Here is an 11267-nt window from a genome sequence, read left to right as displayed (position 1 = left end):
ATGTTATCGACATTAATTATATGCCAATATTTTTAGGAAAGAGCTAAAAGAGGAGATATATAAATATATATAATATTATTGCTATATAGGAAGCATATATAAATTGCTATATTTTTTTATTATATTATACAACTTAAAATTATAGTATCATGTTATTATTAATTCTAGATACTTGCTATAATTATATCAAATTTAATTATGACTCTAAATAAATAAAATAGATAACATTCAATATTATTTTTTTCTTTTTACATTCAATATTTACTGTAAATATAAAAAATAAAATAATTAATAAAAAAATATGAGCAAAAAATAAAACATGTTAATTAAAATTTAATTTGCTATCTAATTAATCTTGTGTTCATACAATATAACTTTACGAAAATGTTATGAATCACAACCTTTTTTATTCTACAAAACAAAAACACTATATGTAGCCTTTAGTAGTACAAAAATAATTATAAGAATTAATTATTGATATTGATATTAATCACAATTGATTATTGATACACTAATTTTTTAAAAATATATTTTACTTTTTTAAAATATAATGCATGTACCGTGTAGACTTTAATATTATTATTATTATTATTATTATTATTATTATTATTATTATTATTATTATTATTATTATTATTATTATTGTTATTATTATTATCAAATTAAATGGGTCACGATTAATGTATGCATTAACTATCTCCTAATAAAATTATTGCACTTGAATGAGAATTAGAACTATATTAATTGATATAATTAGAATGATTAAAACTATCGATGATTGATAAATAGTTTAATAACGCATTAAATATTGATTTAATATAATTATAACGAAGATATTTTTTTAAATTAATATAATCATGGATTATTCATGAGCTAATTGAAATATAATTAGAATAAATTTATTTGAGAGAAAAAAAGAGTTTATGTGTAATTTCTAAAAATTATAATAATTTTTTTATTATATACATAAATAATTATATACATATACATAAATAAAAAAATATATGAATTATATTTTGTTAAACTCCATATTACCTGTAACACCCTAATATTCACTTCCTTATGCTCGAGTCATAAGTCAATGATATTACGGTGGTACAAATCTCAGGTGGATTTTTAATATATAGATATAGGTAATTTTCGAAAGGAGTATTAATCGAGAAGCCTGAAAAGAGTAGAAATAAAATTGCGAAGACGTATCACTCACGTTTCGACAACGAAAAGTTAAACTGCTAAGCCAAACGCGATATACGGACAAGGCATAAAGGAGATTAAGAGATAGATAACAGATAGATATATATACAGCCACTAGTCGCGACCCGCGAAGTTTAGGCCGGCTAGGGTACAATATGAAAATAGTTGACAACAGTATGTCCTAATCTCTCCCGAAGGAAACATGAGAGCCTCTATAGGCAAATTCAAAGAGTTCAATACATAATTTAACCTTTCCAAAACAAAGGTGGAGAGATTCTAATCAAAACACAAGGTAGATGAAATAAAGACCTTTTGCCGTCTCTCAGACGACCCACAACTCACTTCTGAGCACCTGGACCTGTATCTGAAAAACAAGAGATATATCCGGAATGAGAACCCCGGGCCCATGGGTTCCCAGTACGGTAAAAGTGCCAAATAAATACAATGCACTGCAATAAAAACCCACTGAGCATCCTAAACTTCTTCACCAAATATCCAGCCTAAATTCTTACTAATCCATGAATAGGCAACTGTCGTAAGGGGATACTAAATCTAGTTCCTGTTACACATGTTTCCAAACTCGCTGACTCTTCCACGAGTCAGACTCTGAATCATAAGCAAAACTATCACCAGTTGTTCTGCCTCAGCAATTCTATAACAATACATCATACCCTCGCCTGGAGCTAGTGAAACCACATCACTGCGTCTACCCAGGGAGTTCCAATTATCTCATTCAATGATCATCATCATCATGCAATCGCATCATCAATTCATCCCATCAAGAACAGCCCTCACACCCACCGACACCAGCATGAGGGGCCTCTGAGTTGTACAAACACAAGAAATACAGGCAAGTAATACACAAATATGGTACAAGTAGAACAAGTAGCATATAGTCAGGTAACATGGCATATATGATGTAGAAATCCAAAACAAATGGCAAACCCAAACAATTCAAACATATGCAAATGATGAATGCCTGCCCTATGGCTGATGATATCATCTGTCGGTTATCAAGCCAACCCGACATGTCCGGTAGCTAACCCGGGCACAGTCTCTCTGTTGCGTATTGATATCATTAGAGGGAATATGTGTCCTGTTACCATTAGAGGGTATCTGCGCCCTGTCGCCATTAGAGGGTATCTGCGCCCTGTCGCCATTAGAGGGTATCTGCGCCCTGTCGCCCTTACAACCAGGGAGAAAACACAAACATGCTTACATTCAACATATTCCATTATTATTCATTTATCATATGCCTTTATACTCAGCCATAATCCATAATGGCTTTGCCGTAACTCGGCAATAACTTAGCCATCCGGCTCACAGTTCAATCCAGAACTAGCCAATTTATCAACATGGGTCCGCCGTATCCGGCAATAACTCAGCCATTCGACTCATGGTCCAATCAAGAACCAACCATTTATCAATAAATATAGCCCTTCGGCTCATGGCATACACGGTACTTCCACCGCCATCCTCCATATCTCATATAATCATCTTTGATCATCATTGATCTTACCCTTTCCCCCTTGCTTCACTCGCAAGTTACCACATCCCCTAGCTCCTTTCTCATTGCTAGGCATATCATAATGATTTAATACATAAGGGGTGAGATCGGAGGCTTAGAAGTATGAGATTTGGCTTTTAAAACTCAAAAATCAACTTTGGCATGAAAGCAGGGCCACGCGTACGCGCACTCCACGCGCACGCGCGGATGGCCAAAATCTCATAGACGCGCAAGCGTCATATGCGCGGGTTGAAAAATATCCAAACGTCGCGCAAGCGTCAGCCACGCGTACGCGTGGGTGCTCTTGCGCCCAGGCACAAAACTGGCACAACCCTGGCACAACTCTCTGAAAAATAGCTGGGCATTTGGTGCAGCACATCGACGCGCCCGCGCACACCACGCGCACGCGTGGATGGTGCTTTCTGGAAGAACGGCGCATACGCGCCAAGTGCGCCTACGCGCGGAGGGTCGTTCTGCTAAAAATTTTCTAAGTTAAAAGCTGCAGAATTTACAGATTCAACCCCCAATCTTCTGACGGTCATAACTCCCTCATTTTAAATCATTTTTCACCCGTTCTTCGAACGGCATGGACATCCCGGATCCAATTTCATTTCTAAATAAATTTGGCACAAAATAGAGATCCATAGTCCAAGTTATGTCCCGTCAAAATATGCCCAAAAACCATATTTTCATACAAAACCACAAGGTGCCATTTTCAAAACAAGCAATTCTCAACTATTTGCAAAATCAACCAAAACATGCCAATTTCAACCCTTTTTGAAATCAATCAAAATGTACCAAAATCAACATCAAGCCATCCTCAACTCATACATTGACACTTTACCAAAATTCTCAAAACCACATCCAACCATTTCAACACTTCTCAATCAAATGCCTAAAGGATAAACACAATATCATGTCATACATCCTTCCTCATCCCAATTTCCAATAATACCATTTCCAAATCAACCATCATTATACCCAATCAACATCATACTCACTATCACGTGGTTTCACCCACAAATCAACCTTAATCATTCCTCAAGCATATATCACAACATACATATCTCTAATGCATCATCATACCATCAAGGCATCAATAATCATAATTACATATATGATCACATAATATATCTCAACCAAACCAAACATACCTCATCTACATAATTTCACCCAAAATTACCAAATTCCGCACTTCAACTCCTCATACCTTATTATTCAATAACCAACCTAATCATTCATATATTCATTATCTGAAATTCATCCAATCACTTGTGCCATCATACAATGCACACATCGACTTACCTTTCTTAACCCTTTCCGGCCTCCGGACCAAAATTCACGGCCTCCGGCCCAATTTTCACAATTTAAATGCACGAACCACAAATCAATACTCATTACCCAGTACATCAAAATTCTCAATACACCAAGCATACATGGCCACACAATTTTCAACCCAATCATTAATTCACATTGCATACCAACTATGCATATTAGTACCAACCATTTACACAATCCAAACTTAATCCTAGGGGCATCTAGGCTAGGAATTCTCGTCACAACACACGGTACTTAAATGAAACTTAAACCGTACCTCTTGTAGCCAAACCAATTGAGCCTCTTCTTTGGAAGTCTTCGCCAACCTTAGCTCCAAGCCTCACCAAAGCTCCTCAAGCAATACCAATCTCCCAATTGTGCACCAACATCACCAAATACACTAACATAACCAATATCACATACATACATCAACCTAGGGCTCATAAAAATGACAAATCACAAGGGTTTGAGCACATCTTACCTCAGCCCATATGAAGTAGGGATAGAACCCACTTAGAATCCATGTTGGAGTATCCCTAAACACCCAAAGCCACAAGATTTCAACACCAACTACCCAAAAACGTGTAACAGTAGAGAATTTCGAAAACTAGGCAGAGATGAATGGAATACTCACCACAAAACTTAAATAGAACTGTAGAGGATGAGAAGAGTGACGCGTGGCTGCAAACGGCTCGTCAATCGGAGCTCCGTAGCTCAAGTTATGGTGGTTTGAAGATCAAAGAGAGTTAGGTTTTCTCTCTTCTCTTTTCTCTTCCCAATTTCAGCGCCCAACACCCCTTCTTTAGGGCAAAATGAGCTGAAATGCTCATAACTAATGTTCATATATGTTGAGCCTTGGGTCCACTTAGGCCCGGTTCACTTATTTTTATCCATTGGCCCAATTTTGGACCAAAACCTTTAAGATTAGCGCTCTAAGTCGCACTTCAAATATTTCTACCTCCCCTAATTATAATTCCTCATTTCTTAATCTTATTTACTCATAATCAATTTTCTCAGCTGCAGTACCAGACAGATCTCAGCCGGTACTTCCGGTCAAAATCCCACTGCGCGCTTTTACGCAGAAAACTATGTTTTCCGACTCGGAAAAATTCACTAAATCCAAATATCATATTTAAATCATCAAATTCCAATTGCCAAATCTTCCAACCATATTCGCTCCTATTTAACTTATTATTTAATTAATTTCGGTTAGACCGGGTATTACATTCTACCCCCCTAACAGAAATTTTCGCCCTCGAAAATTCCATCCATCACTACGAGTACGCGAGCATAGTCTGCCTTTATATCAAACGCATAACAGTTTCAAGGTCCTTTTACTCTGCGTGCTTCCGTTGCCGCGCTCTGATTTCTCTATCCCTGAGGGTCTTGGTCATTCGTTCAACACCGACCAACAGCCTCATTCCTTACTTTTATCGTCTTATCAACTCACACCTTATTAAATCTCGAATCATGTCATCAATAAGGTTGCCATCATCGTTAATCATAGTCATTATCCCTCATCGCTATAATCAATTAAAGATCATCACCACACCTTAATCATACTCCATCACTATCCTCTCTCTCTCTCTACCAAGCCAATTCCTCTAATCACAGTTCAACTCCGAGCAAAATCTCCAAACTTACTTTCTTATTCTCAAACCCTCAAATCTTTACATGACTTGCTGATATAAAGTCTCTGGCTTATCAATCAAAAACCCCTTTCATTTCTAGAAATCAAATGAGTTTGGAATAGCAAGTTAACAAAATCATAAGAATCCGCATTTCCTTTAATAATCTATAAAAGCATTTGAAACACATCTCTTTTGTTAAAATTACACATATCAAAAATCATCTTCAAAACCAAAACCAACACTCTTTCAAATTCTTGGGGAAGAATTTTCAGCAGTACCTCCCCAAAAATTGGAGTTTACCACCTGTCACGAGTTTCCTCAAACCAATCTCAGTACCGCATCAACATTTCAATTTAATGGTTTTCACATTCATCTTTCAAAACCAATCATTATAAATCTCAATCTAAATCCAAGGTCACTATGACCCAACATCATGGTACTCATCTCTCAAACACGACAACTTGCACCCTCTCATCATCTAAATTGTGCATTAATGATAATTTCCTCATCCACTTTAGAACCATCAAAGCTCGCAGTCGCAATCATTTCCAACTATTTGGGGATCATTACTTGCAGTAACCTGCTTAACCCTTCTAGTATTCAAACATAAGATACTATAGTAAACTTTTACAGCTCTTATTCGTAGCTATCCTGCGTTACTACTTCCACAAGTTTCCGCTGCTTTATTCTGATCTCTCGTCTAGTACGATTTCTATCACTTACTTCCTCAAGTACTCAACCACAACTTAGCATGACTGGCATTCACTAGATTTCTATCTATGATAGCCAAAACCACATACCAACTTATTCGTACTTTTAACACGTTGTTACTGATCTTTCGCTTATCAATTCCCAAACCGTCGGATCTAACGGTATCACCCGTTGTTGTAGTGAACACACGACCTTGTTGTTGGCCCTTGGTAGTATTCCGGTTGACCTTCTTAGGACGTTTCCAGGACACGTGTCTAACTCTTCTACAACCATGGCAAAGTTCCAATCCACCTCGACACAGAGTTCCCGGATGATGGCTTTGACATCGCCCACCAGTCATTCCACTCTGAGGTTGCTTTCCGCTAAAGGCCTACCTAATCACTTATGCTCATCAAACCTTCTATTAAGATAACTTAGGGTTATCTAGAACAGATCATAATTTTTCATTCGACCATGTATTATGAGTGAATACCAGCCTTCAGCATTATCTAAAGTGGTAAAGAATTAAGTTATCAGTTTTCTTATTACCTCAGGTATGAAAATCAGACCTGGCAGTCTCCCGGTCCTTCCGATGTGGGCAATCTCTGACCAAATGTCCTAGCTTTCCGCAATTGTAACACAAACTCGAACCATAACGACACGGTCTATTTGGGTGATGACCTCCACATCTCTGACAGCTCAAAACATCCGAAGCAGCCACTATTTGCTTTTCCCTACCTTTTCCTTGGGAATTCTTATTCGTTGCAAGGTCATTTCGCTTTTGGGGAAAATGTTGTGGGTATCCTCTTCTCTTAAACTCTTGACCCCTTGTTGGGTATTCTTGATTGTGCTCCCTGCGGTGGGACTCCTGACGGTCATTCTTCGCCTCAACAGCCTTCCTCACACATTCTTCAGCAATACGGCTCTTGTTCACAAGTTCGGAGAAGACCCTAATCTCCATCGGTCCAACGGAGCTCAGGATTTCACTTCGAAGTCCTCCCTCATACTTAATACACTTCCATTCCTCGAAGTCTCCCGGGGCTCCTTGACACATGCGGGAAAACCTGAATAGCTCCTCAAATTTGTCTGTATACTCAGATACGGACATAGCACCTTGCTTTAACTGCAGTAACTCCAATTCCTTGGCTGTCCTGGCATAATTCGGAAAGTACTTCTTATAGAATTCCACCTGGAAGGCATCCCATGTGATAAGATCATTCCCCTGTTGCAGGAGATGTCGAGTCCCTTGCCACCAATGCGATGCTTCCCCGGTGAGTAAATAGGTAGCGAATTCAACACACCGCTCTTCAGGCACCAACTGCGCTTGCAGTGCTTGCTCCATGGCCTGAAACCAGGTGTCAGCTTCAGTCGGGTTTGTGGTTCCCTTGAACTTAAGTGGATTAACCTTTAAGAAGGTTGCCAGTGTCATCGGGCCCTGAGCTTCCCTTCCGCCATTGCCATTATTGTTTATCTGTTGCCCAAGAGCCTCCGCAGTGGCCTGCATAGCCGCAGCCATATTCTCCAACACCGTCATAAGGTTTACCAGGTTATTCGGGTTAATTTCCGGTTCCTGCGTGTTAGTACGGTCTCTCTCACGTCCCCGACCGGATCCACGAGGCACCATCTGGTTCCTATACACACCAAACAATCGATATCAACTTGATCAGTCTCAATATCGGAAGTATATTGCTTCAAAGTACCAAAGGTACAGTCATGGACATCATGCTAGATGTATCGGTTAGATACCCTAACTAGCACAGGCACAGACTCAGAGTATGCATTAGAGCATAAGCAGTTTCATCCCTCAGGCTCACGAGGACGAACTGCTCTGATACCATAATGTAACACCCTAATATTCACTTCCTTATGCTCGAGTCATAAGTCAATGATATTACGGTGTTACGACTCTCAGGTGGATTTTTAATATATAGATATAGGTAATTTTCGAAAGGAGTATTAATGGAGAAGCCTGAAAATAGTAGAAATAAAATCGCGAAGACGTATCACTCACGTTTCGACAACGAAAAGTTAAACTGCTAAGCCAAACGCGATATACAGACAAGGCATAAAGGAGATTAAGAGATAGATAACAGATAGATATATATAGCCACTAGTCGCGACCCGCGAAGTTTAGGCCGGCTAGGGTACAGTATGAAAATAGTTGACAATAGTATGTCCTAGTCTCTCCCGAAGGAAACATGAGAGCCTCTATAGGCAAATTCAAAGAGTTTAATACATAATTTAACCTTTCCAAAACAAAGGTGGAGAGATTCTAATCAAAACACAAGGTAGAGGAAATAAAGACCTTCGCCATCTCTCAGACGACCCACAACTCACTTCTGAGCACCTGGACCTGTATCTGAAAAGCAAGAGATATATACGGAATGAGAACCCCGGGCCCATGGGTTCCCAGTATGGTAAAAGTGCCAAATAAATACAATGCACTGCAATAAAAACCCACTGAGCATCCTAAACTTCTTCACCAAATATCCAGCCTAAATTCTCACTAATCCATGAATAGGCAACTGTCGTAAGGGGATACTAAATCTAGTTCCTGTTACACATGTTTCCAAACTCGCTGACTCTTCCACGAGTCAGACTCAGAATCATAAGCAAAACTATCACCAGTTGTTCTGCCTCAGCAATTCTATAACAATACATCATACCCTAGCCTGGAGCTAGTGAAACCACATCACTGCGTCTACCCAGGGAGTTCCAATTATCTCATTCAATAATCATCATCACCATGCAATCGCATCATCAATTCATCCCATCAAGAACAGCCCTCACACCCACTGACACCAGCATGAGGGGCCTCTGAGTTGTACAAACACAAGCAATACAGGCAAGTAATACAAAAATATGGTACAAGTAGAACAAGTAGCATATAGTCAGGTAACATGGCATATATGATGTAGAAATCCAAAACAGATGGCAAACCCAAACAATTTAAACATATGCAAATGATGAATGCCTGCCCTATGGCTGATGATATCATCTGTCGATTATCAAGCCAACCCGACATGTCCGGTAGCTAACCCGGGCACATTCTCTCTGTTGCGTATTAATATCATTAGAGGGAATATGTGCCCTGTCACCATTAGAGGGTATCTGCGCCCTGTCGCCATTAGAGGGTATCTGCGCCCTGTCGCCCTTACAACCATAGAAAAAACACGAACATGCTTACATTCAACATTTTCCATCATTATTCATTTATCATATGCCTTTATACTCAGCCATAATCCATAATGGCTTTGCCGTAACTCGATAATAACTCAGTCATCTGGCTCACAGTTCAATCCAGAACTAGCCAATTTATCAACATGGCTCCGCCGTATCCGGCAATAACTCAGCCATTCGGCTCATGGTCCAATCAAGAACCAACCATTTATTAATAAATATAGCCCTTCCGCTCATGGCATACACGGTACTTCCACCGCCATCCTCCATATCTCATATAATCATCTTTGATCATCATTGATCTTACCCTTTCCCCCTTGCTTCACTCGCAAGTTACCACATCCCCTAGCTCCTTTCTCATTGCTAGGCATATCATAATGATTTAATACATAAGGGGTGAGATCGGAGGCTTAGAAGTATGAGATTTGGCTTTTAATACTCAAAAATCAACTTTGGCATGAAAGCAGGGCCACGCGTACGCGCACTCCACGCGCACGCGCGGATGGCCAAAATCTCATAGACGCGCAAGCGTAATATGCGCGGGTTGAAAAATATCCAAATGTCGCGCAAGCGTCAGCCACGCGTACGCGTGGGTGCTCTTGCGCCCAGGCACAAAACTGGCACAACCCTGGCACAACTCTCTGAAAAATAGCTGGGCAGTTGGTGCAGCACATCGACGCGCCCGCGCACACCACGCGCACGCGTGGATGGTGCTTTCTGGAAGAACGGCGCATACGCGCCAAGTGCGCCTACGCGCGGAGGGTCGTTCTGCTAAAAATTTTCTAAGTTAAAAGCTGCAGAATTTACAAATTCAACCCCCAATCTTCTGACGGTCATAACTCCCTCATTTTAAATCATTTTTCACCCGTTCTTCGAACGGCATGGACATCCCGGATCCAATTTCATTTCTAAATAAATTTGGCACAAAACAGAGATCCGTAGTCCAAGTTATGTCCCGTCAAAATATGCCCAAAAACCATATTTTCATAGAAAACCACAAGGTGCCATTTTCAAAACAAGCAATTCTCAACTATTTGCAAAATCAACCAAAACATGCCAATTTCAACCCTTTTTAAAATCAATCAAAATGTACCAAAATCAACATCAAGCCATCCTCAACTCATACATTGACACTTTACCAAAATTCTCAAAACCACATCCAACCATTTCAACACTTCTCAATCAAATGCCTAAAGGATAAACACAATATCATGTCATACATCCTTCCTCATCCCAATTTCCAATAATACCATTTCCAAATTAACCATTATTATACCCAATCAACATCATACTCACTATCACGTGGTTTCACCCACAAATCAACCTTAATCATTCCTCAAGCATATATCACAACATACATATCTCTAATGCATCATCATACCATCAAGGCATCAATAATCATAATTACATATATGATCACATAATATATCTCAACCAAACCAAACATACCTCATCTACATAATTTCACCCAAAATTACCAAATTCCGCACTTCAACTCCTCATACCTTATTATTCAATAACCAACCTAATCATTCATATATTCATTATCTGAAATTCATCCAATCACTTGTGCCATCATACAATGCACACATCGACTTACCTTTCTTACCCATTTCCGGCCTCCGGACCAAAATTCACGGCCTCCGGCCCAATTTTCACAATTTAAATGCACGAACCACAAATCAATACTCATTACCCAGTACATCAAAATTCTCAATACACCAAGCATACATGGCCACACAATTTTC

This window comes from Arachis ipaensis, chromosome B9 (assembly GCF_059453495.1).
Source record: "Arachis ipaensis isolate K30076 ecotype BB chromosome B9, ASM5945349v1, whole genome shotgun sequence".
Taxonomy (NCBI): domain Eukaryota; kingdom Viridiplantae; phylum Streptophyta; class Magnoliopsida; order Fabales; family Fabaceae; genus Arachis; species Arachis ipaensis.
The sequence above is the reverse complement of the archived record's forward strand: the minus strand, read 5'-3'. Positions refer to the sequence as shown.